Source organism: Rhinopithecus bieti, unplaced genomic scaffold (assembly GCF_001698545.2).
Source record: "Rhinopithecus bieti isolate Rb0 unplaced genomic scaffold, ASM169854v2 scaffold_32760, whole genome shotgun sequence".
NCBI lineage: Eukaryota > Metazoa > Chordata > Mammalia > Primates > Cercopithecidae > Rhinopithecus > Rhinopithecus bieti.
This window is the reverse complement of record NW_016813956.1, coordinates 585892-603019: the sequence shown is the minus strand read 5'-3', so window position 1 is coordinate 603019 and position 17128 is coordinate 585892. Positions and strand designations below refer to the sequence as shown.

At 44.6% G+C, this 17128-nt stretch overlaps 1 pseudogene; it reads right to left on the bottom strand.

The window, feature by feature from the left end:
* Positions 1–5722: 5722 nt before the first annotated feature.
* LOC108513425 (butyrophilin subfamily 3 member A3-like) lies at positions 5723–14938 on the bottom strand (annotated as a pseudogene).
* Between the last annotated feature and the right edge of the window lie 2190 nt (positions 14939–17128).

Below are 17128 nucleotides of genomic sequence, written 5' to 3'. Positions count from 1 at the left end.
CTTTTTTTTCCTTCCTTCCTTCTTTCCTCTCTCTTCCTTTCTCTCTTCTCTTCCTTTCTCTCTCTTCTCTTCCTTTCTTCCTTTTCCTTCCTTCCTTTCTTCTTTCTTTTTCTTTCTTTCTTTCTCTTTCTTTCCTTCCTTCCCTCTCTCTCTCTCTCTCTCTCTCCTTTCATTCTTTTACAAAGCCTTGAGATTCCCCAAGGTGTCAGTGGCTTTGCTGGTATCCACAAGGAGAGGGCTCCCTATGTAGAGGGTGATTTTGTTGGGGAGGAAACATGAGGAGGAAAACATAAGCTGCCCTCTTTCCAAAGCCAGAGGACTCTTGTTCAAGTTGCTGGCTTTGGAGGTTGGGTCTGGTGCGCGGGAGGGGAAGCAGGCATGACTGGAGTGGGAGAGGTAGCAAAGGAAAGGAGACAGCAGTTGCAGTGGCTGTTATGAAGGTCTGGTTGCTCATTCCAAAGATATTGGATAAGAGGTGCTGAGAGGCCGGGCGCAGTGGCTGAAGCCTGTAATCCCAGCACTTTGGGAGGCCGAGACGGGCGGATCACGAGGTCAGGAGATCGAGACCATCCTGGCTAACATGGTGAAATCCTGTCTCTACTAAAAAATACAAAAAACTAGCCGGACGAGGTGGCGGGCACCTGTAATCCCAGCTACTCGGGAGGCTGAGGCAGGAGAATGGCGTGAACCCGGCTGAGATCCGGCCACTGCTCTCCAGCCCGGGCGACAGAGTGAGACTCTGTCTCAAAAAAAAAAAAAAAAAAAAAAAAAAAAGAAAAAAAAAAAAAGAGGTGCTGAGACTATTGAGTGAGGATTAAAAACCCTTTCCCACTGGGAGGTGGCATTCTGGTGAGGGCAGAAGATGGAAGTGGGCAAAGACTTTCTAGTTGGTCTTAACTTTCTGCCAGTAGGTGCTGGGGTTAGGTCCAGGGACCACACACACACACCAGCACACATACCCTCCTCCCCACGAACATAATCCCTCCCCCACAGAATCCAATCTTGTCATTGTATAGATATCTTCCCGAGGCCCATTTGTCAATAACCCCTCAAATGTCTAAATACCTAGTCTGGAACTGGTGCAGTGGCTCACACCTATAATCCCAGCACTTTGGGAGAGGGAGGCAGGCAGATCACTTGAAGTCAGGAGTTCAAGACCAGCATAGCCAACATGATGAAACCCCATGTCTACCAAAAAAAAAAAAAAAAAAATTAGCTGGGTGTGGTGGGACATGCCTGTAATCCCAGCTACTCAGAGGCTGAGGCAGGAGAATGACTTGAACCTGGGAGGCAGAGGTTAGAATGAATCGAGATGATGCACTGCACTCCAACCTGGGTGACGAAGTGAGACTCTGCCTCTAAATAAATAAATAATAAAATATACATAAATAAATGCGTAGTCCAGAGGCCTCCAATTCCCTTCTGATTCAATTCTAAACTTAGTAGCTAATACACCAGCAATGGCTCCACAGTGGCCTTGCATCACAACATTCACTCTCTGTGGCCAGCGCTCCCTTTCCCATGCCATGCCTTTCACTTGGATTGTTTGCTTCATCTCTATGCCTTGAAATCCTGCCCAGCCTTCATGCCTATTTCCTCCAAAAACAACTCTGGATGTTCCTGCCTGAAGCGTTCTCAGCCTCTTCTGACACCCAAATCTTTTTCTGTTCCCATGTCCTGTCTTGTATTATTGTTATACAGGTATCAACTGTGTTTTGCTGTGACTGGAGTACCTGCTCCTCAGGACAGACTTCTGCAGGATGTGATTCCTCTCTCCTTACAGGGCCCAGCTCTAAGCTGTGCTCTCAGCTGTTGTTCAATGCATGAGTGACATGCTCTGGGTAAGGTCATTTCCACCACAGCATGGCCCAGTTCCTGGAATCATTTGGCACCAGAGTGCGAGAGAGAGATGGCAGCACGATTAATCCACTCTAGGTCAGAAGTTCAAGGACCAGGAAGGAGGAATCAGTAGGTCCCTTCCGCAGAGAAAGCTATTTGATGAGAATAAGATAAAGAAAGCCCTAAGAACTGTTTTTTCTATTGAACTGACACTTGAACTATCTCATTCTCATGCAGCCTCACTCATTACCTGATGTTTCTGGATTATAATTAAAATTGGATTCTGGGTTGAGTGACTCATGAGGGTAAATACATCAGTATTAGAACATTCCAACTGGGACTGGGCAGCTGTTGGGAAAGGACAGAAGAGAAGGATGCAAGGGTCTAAGAGCATGGCCAGCCAGGATGAGACCAGGCTTCATATTTTTATCTGAAGAAATAAGGCCCAGGGCTTTGAAGTAGCTTGTGCCAGAAGCCTCCAGCTAAGCCAGGCCTCAACCTCTGCCAAAGTTGATCTGAGCAGGAGGGAAACACATGTGTTCTGAGAAGGAAGAGGATCAGTTAGCCATGGGGTAGCTTAGGAAGAAAGCAGGTTCTACTGGGGTGTGCCAGGTTAGATAGTAATGACCTAACCCAATCATGCTCTGTCCTGGGAGGGAAAAAGAGACAGAAAGGGTCACTTCAGAAAGATTCTTTATGGACATGGTGGACCAGCCAATCCTGGAAGAACCAGAACCCAGAGTGAGCACTGATTCACTGTTGGTTTGCAATAAACTCCAATCTTTGAAAGTAATATGGGTGTGTCATCTCCAGCTATGGAGTATTCCAAGGGGATCTGCAGGCATCTTGGCACAGAAAATCCATTTCTACATTGTCCTGTTCAAATCCTAGTTTCCTGACTCACAGAATCAATGAGCATATTATAATGCTTATGAAGCTTCCAAATTTTACAACTGTCGCAATACTAGCTAGTACATTTACCTTGTCTCAACAGAACAAATTTTTTCAAAGAGAAGAAATGATATTGGGCTTCTAGAAGAAACAAACATGATAAAATTGCCTAAACTCTCCATTTGGAGCCTTCTCTCTACTCATCTACTTTGGTCTTCTCTGCAATCCACCATCCTTTAGTCCACACCATGAATGGAACATTTCTTCCCACAGTTCCCATGCCCATCTGCTACAGGAGTAACTGGCCACATGTTACTTGGTCCTCTGGCCTAGCTTGGGTCAGGTGTCCATCCCAGACCCAGTCCATGTGGTGAAGCTGCAGGGCCATGTGATATGGACATGTATTGGAAGACAAGAGGTCACTAATGCTAAAAAAATGTGGTGCAGGGAGGGCAGAGAGACCTTGAAAGGCATTCACTATATTCTCAGAGGCAGAGCCCTTAGAACAGGCGCTGTTGATGCCCCGTCCCATATTCTCTTGGCCTATCACAGCTTGCCGATAGCTGAGGCACAGTTTCCTGGAAGGATGACAAACTTCCCACCTCCAGTGAGTATCTCCCTTCTCCTTTGCCTGTGAGCATTACCACACCCGTGATAGCTGCTTTTCTGCAGTTACATAGCTCAATCTTAAAGTGCATTAGAGTTAACACTCCCAGGCCAACCTTCAACCAATTCAAGCAAAGGAGGATGGGAAGTGGAGATAAAGTCCCAGGTCCCATAGTCCTTAGGAAGATTCTGAGCTGTATCACACATTTCATGTGGTTTCTTAGAGAGTCCTAAAAGGGATTGAGCCAAGTTATCCACATGGTAACTGACTCATGAGTGAACCCTTTATCCCATTTCTCATGTAATTGGCTTTCTCTCATTTCTCAATTTATTTCTGCTTTTGTTTCCTGGGATCACTTCCCAAATCATTGTGGTGAGCTGAATAGTGCTCCCCCACCCTCCCCTTTGAGCTATATCCACTAAGAAACTTACGAATAGCATGTATAACATGGCAAAATGGATCTTACACAGAATTCAAATTATGGACCTTAAAATAGAGAGATTATTCTAAACTATCTGGGTGGACTCAGTCAAATCACAGGAGTCTTTAAAAGTAAAAGGCATACTGAGCACGGTGGCTCACGCCTATAATCCCAGCACTTTGGGAGACCGAGGTGGACAGATTGCTTGAGCTCAGGAGTTTGAGACTAGCCAAGGCAACATGGCAAGACCCTGTCTCTACAAAAAAAATACCCAGGCATGGTGATGTGGGCTGTGGTCCCAGTTACTCGGGAAGCTGAGGTAGGTGGATTGCTTGAGCCCAGGGGACAGTTTGTGGTGAGCCGAGATCACGCCACTGCACTTCATCCTGAGTGACAGAATGAATCCCTATCAAAAATAAATAAATAAATAAAATGAAGGAAAAAAAGGAGAAGTTAAAAGAATCAGAGCAATATAATGGAGAAAAAGAACCAGGAGACAAGCCTCAATGTGGTGTTGCTACTTTGAAGATGGAGGAAGGGAGCTAGGGGGCAGAGTGTGGCAGCCTCTAGAAGTGGGTACAGCCCTTAGCTATAAACCAGGAAACAACAGGTACCTCAGTCCTATAAATGAAAGGAACTGATTCTGCCAACAATCTGAATAAGCAAGGAAACAGATTCTTCCTTAGAGACTCCAGAAAGGAATCCAACCTGTAGACACCTTGATTCTAGCCTGGAGAGATCCCTGTGGGACTTCTCACCTACAGAACAGTGAGATAATACATTTGTGTTGCTTTAGGTCTATGAATTTCTAGTAATTCAGATGGCAGCAATAGAGGATGCATCCGATAAGGGTTTTGTGAAAATGCTGCAGTGAGGTAAACTGAGACTGTGGTGAGTACAGTGGGTGAGCAGAATACTCTACTGTACTGAGTAGACACCACAGTCTAGAAAAAGCCAAGTTGAGGAGTCAGCATTATTAACACATTTATTGAACAACTAGAGCTTAACAAGCACTTGCCAAGTAGAGGGGATAGAGTGGTGAGCAGTGATAGTGATAATAATGAGGAGCAGTTTTCCCTAGTAGGCATCAGTTGAAAGAAATATGGGTTTAACATCCACCAATGATCAGGAGTGAACAGATCCTTTTCCAGGAGACTGAGTCCATAGTGGGATTAAAATCATCCCTGTAATTCTTCTAGCTTCCTTCATCCAAATTACCTTTATCACAGAGGATATTTAGGGTATTTGCTCTGCCTAGAAATCTTGACTGTAGGAAGCCTTGCTCTGGCTGCATGATCACTTATCACATTTGTTGGGTGGTCACACATCTGTGCCCCATTGAGTGTGGCCTCTAGTCTCTTTCCAAGTCACAGGCCATGTGGGAACTATGATGTTATTCTCTCAACAAAGACACTCTGCAGAGCCATTCCAAGGAGTGCTGGGCCTAAAGCTCTGACAATCAGCTGGGAAGGAGTCAATAGGGGTGTCAATTCCACAACCACCCACAGTGATCTCTATCCTGGAGCTGCCTTGGGAAGGGGACCTCAGGGCTACATGGGGGTTCTTCCCATGGGGGAAAAATCAGGCTGGAAAAGAATGGGCAATTAGCCAGGGACTGAGGCTGACCATCTCCCAACTGCATAAATTACCATATGAGTTATGTAAGTTACTTAATGTTGCCCTGTCTCAGCTTTCATACTTGCAAAATGAGACTACCCAACGGGGTGTTGTGAGGATTAAAGGACTGACACTCACCAAAGCCCATAACACAGCATTCAGAACATTTTAAGTTCTCCATTAATGTTAGCTATTGTTGTTCAGATCCCAGCTCTGTCGTTCACTAGTCATGTCTACTTTGTAAAGTCAATACACTTTTCTACACCCCAGTCTCCTTATTTGTATAAAGGGGACAATAAGGTGGCACCAAACTCAAACAACGGTCTTATGGAATAATCGAATGAATATCAGTAAAGTGCTTGAGGGTGTGCCTGTAGCTTTATGGTTCTGATTGGTTGTTGTGGAGGGGGAGACCCTCAGCTCCAGGCTGGGCAGGGAGAAGCAGAGATGTTACATCAGCCTGACGCTCCCCACTTTCATTAGCTAAGCCTGGAGTCACTGATGTTTCTAGGGAATGATCAGGCACTAGGTCAGGATCGGGGGAACTCTCTGCTTCTTTTGATGTTGGGCAAATGGTCAGGGCAGTGGGCTCCAAGGTCAAAATTCTGAATACAGGATACAGAGGCTCAGAGAAAGAGGTGTGCGGAAAGGTGTAGATATGAGATCCATCCGTGGCATTGTAGAATGAGATCTCTCCAGTCTCATAATCCAGGAAGATCCCCACTTTCCCTAGGGGCTCAGGAAGTTTCAGGTTGGTTCTGGGCTCAGTGAGAGCCTGATATTTATTCTCGTCAGTCAGACCCATGGTCCAGTATCCATTCTCTGGTGTCATTTTGACCCAAACTTTTTTCCTCTCCATGTTCTTACTACACACCCCAATATGCCACTCTTTTCTGTCCCCCACTTCCACCTCCCAGTAATGACTCCCTGATGTGAAGTTTTCACACCAAGCACACAGTAACGCCATTCAAATCTCTCAGGGTCGTCTGGTAGGTCATGGGGCTCCTCAGCAGGCTGCACACTCCTCTGGTCCTCAGAAACAAGAACGATGGCGTTTGCCATGTCTGGATACAGAATCACATACACTGCAGAGAGTTTGAGGAGGTGTCTGGCGTTTGCCATGTCTGGATACAGAATCACATACACTGCAGAGAGTTTGAGGAGGTGTCCATGGGGTCAGTCATTTTTCCTGGATTTCAGAGCCTGAGCATGCAAGGCCTGGGCCATGCTGAGGAGGTCCTTCCAGAACCTGGCGTCCCTAGTCTGCCCTGAATGTGATTCTCTCATCAGTGTCATTGGTGAAAGCCCCAGGGGTCTTGTAACCAGAGGGGAAATGAAAGTAAGGTCAGTATCTGGCTAACCTAATACCCTGATGTGGCCTCAAGAAGCAACAAGGATCCTTTTCTACATTTTGTTGTTTCCCTCCCTACATTGATTCTGCCCACTGATGCTTTATACTCAAAGGTTAATTTTCTTTTCTTTCTTTTTTTTTTTTTGAGACAGAGTCTTGCTCTGTTGCCCAAGTTGGAGTGCAGTGGTGCAATCTCAGCTCACTGCAAGCTCCGCCTCCTGGGTTCACGCCATTCTCCTGCCTCAGCCTCCCAAGTAGCTGGTACTACAGGTGCCCACCACCATGCCCGGCTTTTTTTTTTTTTTGTATTTTTAGTACAGATGGGGTTTCACCATGTTAGCCAGGATGGTCTCGATCTCCTGACCTTGCAAAGTGCTGGGATTATAGGCTTGAGCTACCACGCCCGGCCCTCAGAGGTTGATTTTCAATCTTCACTCGACCACTCATGAGTTAAATGTGTTCCCCTTTTCTGCAGTCTATTTTTCCACACATCCAATTTATTTAACAAGGTGGAGCCTCATCTGAAGCATTTCTTCACCTGAAAAATGGGGATAAACATACGAATCTCTAGCGCTGTATAAGGCAATCATGTTATTTACTCAGCCCACAGCAGGGCATGAAGGAAGCTCCTGATGTTCTAATAGCTGCAAGGCTGTCTCTGTGCCGGGCTATATGTGGGGACTTATATGCCCCAGATTCACTCTCCACCTTTCAGCTTTCTCCACCCTCTTCTGGGCCCCAGGAATCTGTCCTTTAAGAACAGTGCCACTGGGCTCCCTTGTCCTTTGGTTTGCCATTGGGTTTGGCCAAAGGGAGGCCCTGATAGGAGATTGGAAGGAGAAAGAAAGGAGACACACACTGTTTATTTTCCTGCTTCCTCCCTGCCAGCAGCAGCTGGTGCTGTTCTAACAAGGCCTGATGATTCTTCTCAGGAAGCCCTGTCTTTGAGCTACCTCTTTCTCTGGGTTCCAGTAACTGCCTCCCTTTCCTAGCCCTCGCAGGCTAGGGGTGGATACCGCTCCCCACTGTTGGGAACCATGGGGGCACTGAACTTTTCCTCGTTGCTTTCCCTTAACCCTCCTTTCCGCAAACCTTCTTCAACCACGCTATTTGAACTCATCATCTCTTTCTTACTAGGTTTTTGACCAATGCATATTTATTATTGCTTCAGTCTTCACATCAACTTCCACAAAACACAGTTTGCAAACATCATTTAAAAATGTGGAATCCAAAACTCAGAAGCATTAAAACCTTTGAGGAGACACAGTCAGTAGGAGACATGGGAAGCCTGGGAAGGACAAAGTTCTTTGGGCAGGCATCGCCTCCTCTCCTTGGCATTTCCATCCTTACTCTCCCTGCAGTATCACTCAGTGTGTGTCTCCTTCCCCTCAGCTCCACCCTTTATGAGTCTTCCTATCCATGAAGGAAGTCAAGGCAACTTTTCTCCCCCAAATCACAAGAGTTGGAGGAGGAAAAAGGTATATGGTCCCTCAGGTTGTTTGGTCCAGGGAACATACAGTGATTTACTCACCAGGCTTGAAAAGGGCCATTTTCCATTCTGAAAGGAGGGAGACACAGATAAGAAAAGGTCAGTATTTTTGTTCTTTTCCACACTCCATTCTCCTTTCACTACACGTTTTCTCTGCTTTTTCTTCAGAGTCTTTTCCAGGGTTCAGCTTCCCTCCTCTACAGCTCTGATGGATAAGAGGTGGCACCTTCTAAACAATGTCAGGCTCGGCTCCCTGTGTCATGAGGGGTGCAGGCTGCATGGCCAGGCTTTGCCTGGGCATGTGCGGGGTCCGCAGTCTCTCAGAGGCTCCAGAAAAGCAGAAGTCACCCCCTCAACACACAAAATAGAGTCTTCGGGTTAGATCTGATTAATCCAACTGAGAACGTTAATGGGTCACAGCAGAGAAAAGGTTGAAATATTCATGGCCTGTAACCCAGCAAACTCAGAGAGCATCAGGCTCACTCACCATGATAGGCTGAAGACATCTCTCCTCCTACAATAACAGAAAGGTAGAGATGTCACCTGAACTCTGTCTTTTCTGTGTTGGCCCTTTCTGCTTCCTTTTGCATCCATTTAGTATTTCTTTTTGACTATTTCACCCTTCCCTACGGTCTCACTCTGCATGCTCAATTCTCTCTTCACCTCTTCTTCGTAATATCCAGTCTGGGAACACTGGTTGAATGCTAGTGGCAAGGTAGTCACTGTGAGAGTTCCTTCCCAATGGAGTCCTGCCAATCGATTTTGAATCTGTCTATACTCCTGTGCCTGGGCATAGGTGTCACCATGTCTATATGTGTATGTCTAGGAGTACAAGATCCATCCTTCTCAATCTGTATCATTTCCTACTACCTTGCTCTAAGAAGAATTTGGGAAATTTAATGAACAACTTCAGGGACTAATTTTTGAAAGCAGTTATAATAAATCTGTACCAACTGAGCCACTGTAGTTACTCCACGTTATTAGACACACTTTTCTCCCTCTCTCTTTTCTAATTTTCTTATCTCTTAAATCTTCCATTCTTGTTTTCCTTTCAACATCCTCTAGATTATGGAAAACAGCAAGTAAGTTTCCTGCCATATCCTTCTCTTCCCTCTTCCTTTTGAAGTGCACCCCCTGGATATTCCCTCAGGTGCTTTTAGGGCCCATCAAATGTCTGTGTCCCCCTAGTACAAAGAAGATTGAAGCCCTCCTTTTTCTTTTCTAGAGAGAGAGAGAGACAGAGAGAGACTCCTTCTGGGTGGTTTCTCCCCAAAGAGCTCCAAAGAGCCACAGTTGTTTTCTTTTCCTGAGTAAAGACATCCAGGACCACTTTTCAAACCTGGACAAAGACTTGTGGGCTGGAAAATATCCAAGGAGAGAGAGTCATAGATTCAAATTCAGAGAAAATGTCAGAGCCACTCACGAGCCATGTGCTGGATTTTACTCCTCTCTAAAATGGAATGAACAGAGAAGGAAGAGTTATCAAGGCCCTCAAAGCGGGGATAGGAAGACATGCTTGGGTCTCCTGGGGAATGGGAAATTACTGAGTTCTTCCTGGAGCTTCTCTGGAAAACAAACAAAAAAAGAAAAAAAAAAAAAAAAAAGGACCAGTTATGGGTGAGGGGGGTTTCGGGAAAATAAACCTTAAACATGATGCAGTGTCAGGGTGGGGATGGGGGTGGAATCTTCAGGCTGGGCATGCAAGCCTGGGGCTTAGATTCTCTGTTCGCTTTGGATACCTCTTAGGCTTATTTCCTGCTTTTTGTGGCATATCCCATTTCTTTCATCTCTCGCTCTCTTTCTGTCTCCCTGGACAGAGCAGTTTTTTCCTTCCGCTCTTGCTGCAAGAAGTAACTGGCTCCTGTGAGAAGCAGCAGCGAGATAGGCAGGGTCCCTGCCAGGGCTGTGATCCAGGGCTTGGCGCTCCTGAAGAAGGGGTCTGTGAAGGGGAGAACTGTGGGTCGTGGGTACTGGTGCACTCAGCCTCCCCAGCTTGCAGCACCCCAAGCTTTAGCTGTTTAGCCCAGGTCAGGGGCAGTGAATCTATCTCATGAGGTTAAATAAGGATTCTCTCCCTAAAGTCTCAGAGGACTATAGAGAAGACTTTGGTAAACCCTCACTACAAGCTACTACTATTACTTATCTTGAGATGTCTGCCTCTCATATGGAAATTAACTTGAGCAGAATCACACTCCTTTTTTTCTAAATATTTTTTCAATAGGTAACACATTTACATGGTTCAAAAACTACAAATACATGAAGTCATGCAACTCTCCCATCTACCCAGTTCTCCCTCCCTCCCTCTATTAACTTCTCCTTAGTCCACTTAATATGATGCTTAGGGACATAAACTGTGGAGTCAGAGGGCCTGGGTTTAAATGCTGGCTCGCCCTTGTTACCAGCAATGTGATGTTGGACTACATACATAACCTCTCTGTTTGTAGTGGCCTAATCTATAAAATGAGGGTAATGATAATACCCATCTCCTGAGGTTAGAAGAATTAAATTGATACTTATAAAGTGACTGATGGACTGGGTGCAGTGGCTCATGCCTGTAATCCCAGCACTTTGGGAGGCCAAGGTGAGTAGATCACTTGAGGTCAGGAGTTCGAGACCAGCCTGGCCAACATGGTGAAAACCCATGTTTACTAAAATTACGAAAATTAGCTGAGTGTAGTGGCGTGTGCCTGTAATCCCAGCTACTTGGCAGGCTGAGGCTGGAGAATTGTTTCAACCTGGGAAGTGGAGCTTGCAGTGAGCCAAGATTGTGCCACTGCACTCCAGCCTGGTTGACAGAGTGAGACTCTGTCACTAAATAAATAAATAAAGTGCCTGATGTACAGTGAGTGTTACAAGATTGCTTGTTAAATTTTAAAAATGTAAATTAAATAACACAACCGAGAACTAAAAAAAGTTAATTAAAATATATTCTTATTTTCCTCTTGTTTAAACTAAAATGACATTCTATACACATCACTGCATCTTGCTGTTTCTGGATAAATTGTGTTTTGGAGATCTTTCCATATTAGTATAGAAAGAATTATCTCTTTTTTCTTTCACGACTGGGCAGTATTTCCTTTATGGAAGTTCATCATCGGTGAGCTTCTGTGTAGCTTCTAACCTTGTACAATCATAATCAATGCTATAAGAAACTTTTTACAGGCTGGGCATGGTGACTCACACTTGTAATCCCAGCACGTTGGGAGGCTGAGACAGGCAGATGAATTGGGGTCTGGAGTTTGAAACTAGTCTGGCCAACATGGTGAAACCACATCTCTAGTAAAAATATGAAATCAGCCAGGTGTGGTGGTGCATGCTTGTAATCCCAGTTACTGTGGAGGCTGAGGCAGGAGGATCTCTTGAACCCAGGAGAAGGAGGTTGCAGTGAGCTGAGACTGCACCACTGTACTCCAGCCTAGGCAACAGAGTGAGTGAGACTCCCTCTCAAAAACAAAACAAATGAACACTCTAGAAACATTTTATATGGATCATCTCATACAAATGCCAGCTAATCTATCAGATAAACTCCCAGAACTGGAATTTTTGATAAACAAATATGTAGTTTGGATAGATGCCCTAATAGAGGTTGTGCTAACGCACACCAAAAATACAAGTGACATGAGCAAATGACTGAGAGTCACTGCCTTCTTACATTCCTGCCATAGCCATGTGCTATCAAGCAAGGCAGTGTGGTTTTGATTTTTGCCAATATCATAAGTGAAAAATGATTTCCTATATGTTTCCCTAATGAGTGAGAATGAGCAACCTTTTGTGGGTTATTTCCTTTCCTGTGAATTAACAATTCATGATCTTTGTTAAAATTTTTTACTCAGTTTTCAAAATCTTCTGTTTCAAGGAGATTAGCTCTTTTTCTATGAGTTTGTAAATATATATATGTTTTCCCATTTTGTCATTTGACTTTACATAAGGAGCTTCTCTTACCGTTTTTCTCCAATTCACGTTGCCTGTCACACTTTCTGTCGGACAGGAAATGTTCAGTGAATGTTTGTGGCATGAACAGCTTTGTAGAGTGGGGAAAGCTTCCCCGGAGCAGGGAGGAACCTCCAGGTCCCCGCTTTGAAGCTTACGTGTGGTGAAGACACCCATGTTGACCGCATAGACTCACACAGTAGAAACTCACACATAACCCTTCATCACCTGTCACAGCTCAACTCAGTAAAGCTGAGGCCAAGCAGGTACTGACCTTCGATGGAAATGCTGGCTGTCTTTTCCAGGCCCAGGAGGAAATTTCTGATGATGCAGGACACACCCTCCCCAGAGCTGCCTCTCATGATCACGGATGCTGCTATTGCTACAGACCCACTCCATCTGCAACCATAGGTGCTTCCACAGCCGGGATGTTCTCTCCCTTGGTGTTGCTCCACTGTATTGGGGGTTGTGGGTACCGGCCAGTGGACCTGCACCCCAGATGGATTCCTCCATCCTCATAACCCTTCACTTCAATGTGAATATCAGAACCCAATGCTGTGGAAGGATAAATTGGCCTAAATTCTTGAGAGCTCCTGTATCAGGGAGGGTCTCAATGGGAATCAATAGCAGACTCACATTTGATAATTCAAGGAAGATTTCATTCAGGAGCTATTTACGCAAATGTGGTCATGATGAGGAGAAAACTAAATGGGCTAGTGCAGTATCCGAGGGTCAGTAACAGTGGGGCTATTCCCACCCACCCCAATTACCAGAGGGAGGAGGAGAGGGAGCTGTTTTGGAGACATAAAAGAAGAGATTTATGGATTGAAGACATTCCTGAGTTGAGCTATGATCTTCTGCAAGGCAATGCAGCCAGCCTGAGGGTAACTTGCAGGAAGGAAGCCAGGGAATAAGCACCAGACCTCTCCCATTTCTCTTCCTTCTACCATTGTCTGCTATAGCTCCTCTTAAACCAAACCCAACCAGAAGCCATGAGGCAAGGGATTGCACTGAGAAAGAAAAAAGACATCCCAGACATTTGGAACCTGACACCAGGTCTTGGTATCCTCCTGTTGAACATGAGCAATTTCACAGAACACAGAAAATAGTACTTTGTCACTATGACAGATCATGGGAAAAACAAGACCACCCCACACCATGTGTGAGTGCAGAGAAAAACATGAACATTGTACAAACCACAACAATAACCGAACATCCCCCATCGGCATTTAGGAATTGCTGCCTCTTCATCAGTTACAGTTTTAGTCTCGCCCTAGTCTCCTTCCTCCTGGATAAGCTTGATTAAGGTTCCACTCACAGAATTCATCTCCCCACACCTTCCTGACAGTATCTCATCCAGAGCAGAGGGCTAAGTCTATAAACCCTCCCTGAAATCCCCTAACACAAGCCCAAATTGTATACTAAGTCTGCTCTAACACCTTCTTACTGAGATACTGCCACAGCTCCCCATGATGTGTGTTCTTCCTCACTGCAACAAGTAAGAAACATGCCTCATTCTACTACAAAAATGTCTCTGGGAGCCACTGACTGGAAAATATTGGCAGCAGATACAATCACTCTTTCACCTTCCAGGGTCCATGGTAGTGTGCGCTTGGAGACACAACAGAAGCTGTCTGTTACACAACTAAACCAAAATGACTGTGTACCAGTCACTGAAGAGACGGTTTCTTATGCTTCCTATCCCTCACCCTTCACTTCCCTTATATCTCTGGTCGCCAGTGGGAGGGAGTTGTTTACTTGAGCATGTAAGGTATAGCAGGGATTCTTCCTAAAGGAAACCCTGTGTCTTTCTTAAGGGCCTCAGAGAAGCTAAGCTGGAAGGCAGTGCAGACAATTGCTAGTGAGCAGCCAGGAGTGTCTGCAGTGCTTTTGGAAGAGGAACTCTGCATCTGCTCTAGATCCTACAGAGAAATGTTCTCAGAACAAAACCTGGAGGCTCACCTGCAACCTTCAGCTCCACCAGGGCTTTTTCATAGAAGTCACCATCTTGGAAATAACACAAGTACTTTCCATTATCAGAGGCTGTAACATTGTATATTCGGAGAGCAGCATTCCCTGCAGTGATGCCATCCTGAAGAATCGAAGTTCTACCTCGATACTCTGCACTCTGCCTGTCTTCCACTTCCTTGCAATCTACATACATGTTCATCACCCTCCTTAGGCTGGAACTTATCCACCTCAGCTCCATGGTCTCTGCACTCACTGTCAGGAACAGGTGACAGTGCAGATCAGAGTCTTCACCAGGATGGGCCCAAGGGGTCCAAGCACAGCAAACTGAGCTGTCGTCACAAGGAGTAGGCTCCATCAGAGGGTGTTGGAGTTGGGATCATGAGAGGAAGTATGCTTCTCAGACAGGGAAGAAGAGATACAGAGAACCTAGAGGGGAACCCAATGCTAACAGAAACACTCTTTGTCTCTTAGTGACATGTGATCCTTCCAGTTGGGATGGACTTTCAGGTTTGGGAAGGAGTCAAAAGTTCTGTGAGGACATTAATATATACTTGGCTGCTTCAGAAACAATCATGGAATCATTCCCTACCTGAGCAAGGAGTGAGCAGCTGGACCAAGAGGAGGTAGACATGAAAGTTGAGCAGAAGAAAGGCCAGGGAACTTGCCATTTTCATCCGTGCTGCATATCAGGAGACACCAGAAGGTGTGGAGCAGACACTTTGGCCCAGAGGAAGCTATAGGATTCCACAGGGAAAGGTCCACTTCCCCAGGGCTAACTCAATTACGGTGACAGAAGATCTTACCTGGGCCAAAAATGTCCGTCCTTCAGGGTCTTTACTTTTGAGTTCCAACATGGAAAATTACCTGTAAACATGTCTATGTATAATGCACATGTTATCCAATCAAGAAATCCTTGACTCTACTGCTTGAAAATATTCAGAATCCTATCATTTACCCAAACTTCCCCTGCCATGTCCAACCCTCCACTATCCCCCTCTGATTCATGCAGGACCCTCTTCACTGGGCTCCTTGGATCCACTGGGGTCCACCACAGAGGGTGTCCAACACCATGGACTCCTCAAAGCCTCAACTCTTGGCCATCATCATGGTCAAGTCATGGCCCAGTGGTGGGATTCAGGCAGACTGCCTGGTGGGGGCTCTGGAGTCAGTCAGGGGCTGAACCCACCACATTTAATTCAAGGCTAGAGATCAGAGAGCTGCAAATAAGACCAGGCTTTACTCATCTTTTCTTTCTTCCTTCATAAAGTCATTCAACAAATATTTACTGAGCACCCACAATGGGCCAGGCCTACTATGTTAGTGTTAGGGACACAAAAAAGGTAAGCAATAGGTAAAGGCTCTAAGATTCACAAGCTGTGTGATCTCAGGCATGGGACAAAACCATTGGAACTTTATTTACTCATTCAATATCATTAAGTGTGAAATTAGAATGTGCACAATTGGCCCAGCAATTCCACTTCCTGATGTCTAGTCCAGCAAAGTACTTGCTTGGGTACAGAGAGAAGCCTCTGTAAGAATGACACTGCAGCACTATTTTTAAAGTATAAAAGTGATAACCAACTGAACCAGCCACCCAACAGGAGACTGCTTAGAGGAATGGTGGCTCATCCCTCGGAGGGAATTCAATGCAGCAGGTAAAAAGAGTTGATTTATTGTCATAACCTAGATAATGGAGACACACTAAGTGATCAAAAAGCATGTTGCAGAACTATACTAATAATTCAATTGAAAAACAAAAGCAAAACTATACATTTCCACATATAGATGTAAACACCTGAAAAAGTGTGTAAAAAAGTGCATGCTAAACTGAAGATCGGAGGTTAAGTGAGTGAAAGGACATTTTGGCCTTTTGCTCCCTTTACTATTAAAATATTGAAATGCTTTAAATTTAAAATTTTTCATGCATTACTCAACAGTAATTATTATGAGTGAGAATACTGCTTGGAACATATTAGCTACTCAGTAAAAACTAATCCTCAACAGTTTCTTCTAAATCAAAGGAGCATGAGGACTGCAGCCATAACACCTGCTGCTGTGGCTACTTGGGTCTGGGAATAGCCTCTGAGAACAAGGTCTGCAGAGGGAGGTGGAGAGGGATGAAGAGGAAGCACTGGAACAGAGGTCTATGCAGCTGGCCATCCTCCACCCCTGCCTGGATCTTGCACCCACCCACACTAAACTTTGCATTTCACCACATCTTCTGCCCCCTAAAACTGCTCTTTATGTTGCTACAGAAGGAGTATCATTTTTATTATCATTGGTTTCTGAGTTAACAATTTCTCTGCTCTGCTTAAAGTGAGACATATATTTTCATTTTTTAAAAAGATATTTTTTCCCTCCTGATTACAGTCAATATTGCAAATGAAGGAAAGCATAAAGGAATAAAAGTTTTAGTGGCTAATGCCTGTAATCATAGCAATTTGGGAGGTTGAGGTGGTAGCATCCCTTGAGCCCCGGAGTTTAAGACCAGCCTGGGCAACATAATGAGACCCCCATTTCTATAAATCAATAAAATTAAAACTCTGTAGTAGTAATCATATACTTTGGTAGTAGAAATATGAATATTTCTTGAAGCATTTTGGTCATATATACAGCAAGCATCTTTAAAAAGTTACATGCTCTACCAAGGAAACGCTATTAAAAAAAAAGAAGTTGTATGCTTTACCCAAAAGTTCCACTTACAGGAATTATTGTTGAAGGAAAAAAAAAGTCAGAAATTAAGACAAAAATTTATGCCTGAGGCTGTTAAGTGTAATAAAATCTACAGTAGCCAAATATAGATAATTGAAATAGCCAAACTAGGAAAGTATTAAAAAATAATTGTATATTCATACAATGAAATGGATTGTATCCATTGGAACACATATGTTAGGTTTTGGGGAAATGATGAATGGAAGGAAAAGGACATACTGTTCCTAAAAGATACAAAGCAAGGTTTAATGTATGGATCCAACATTGTTAAAATTAGAAATAATTGCCCTTCATTAAAAA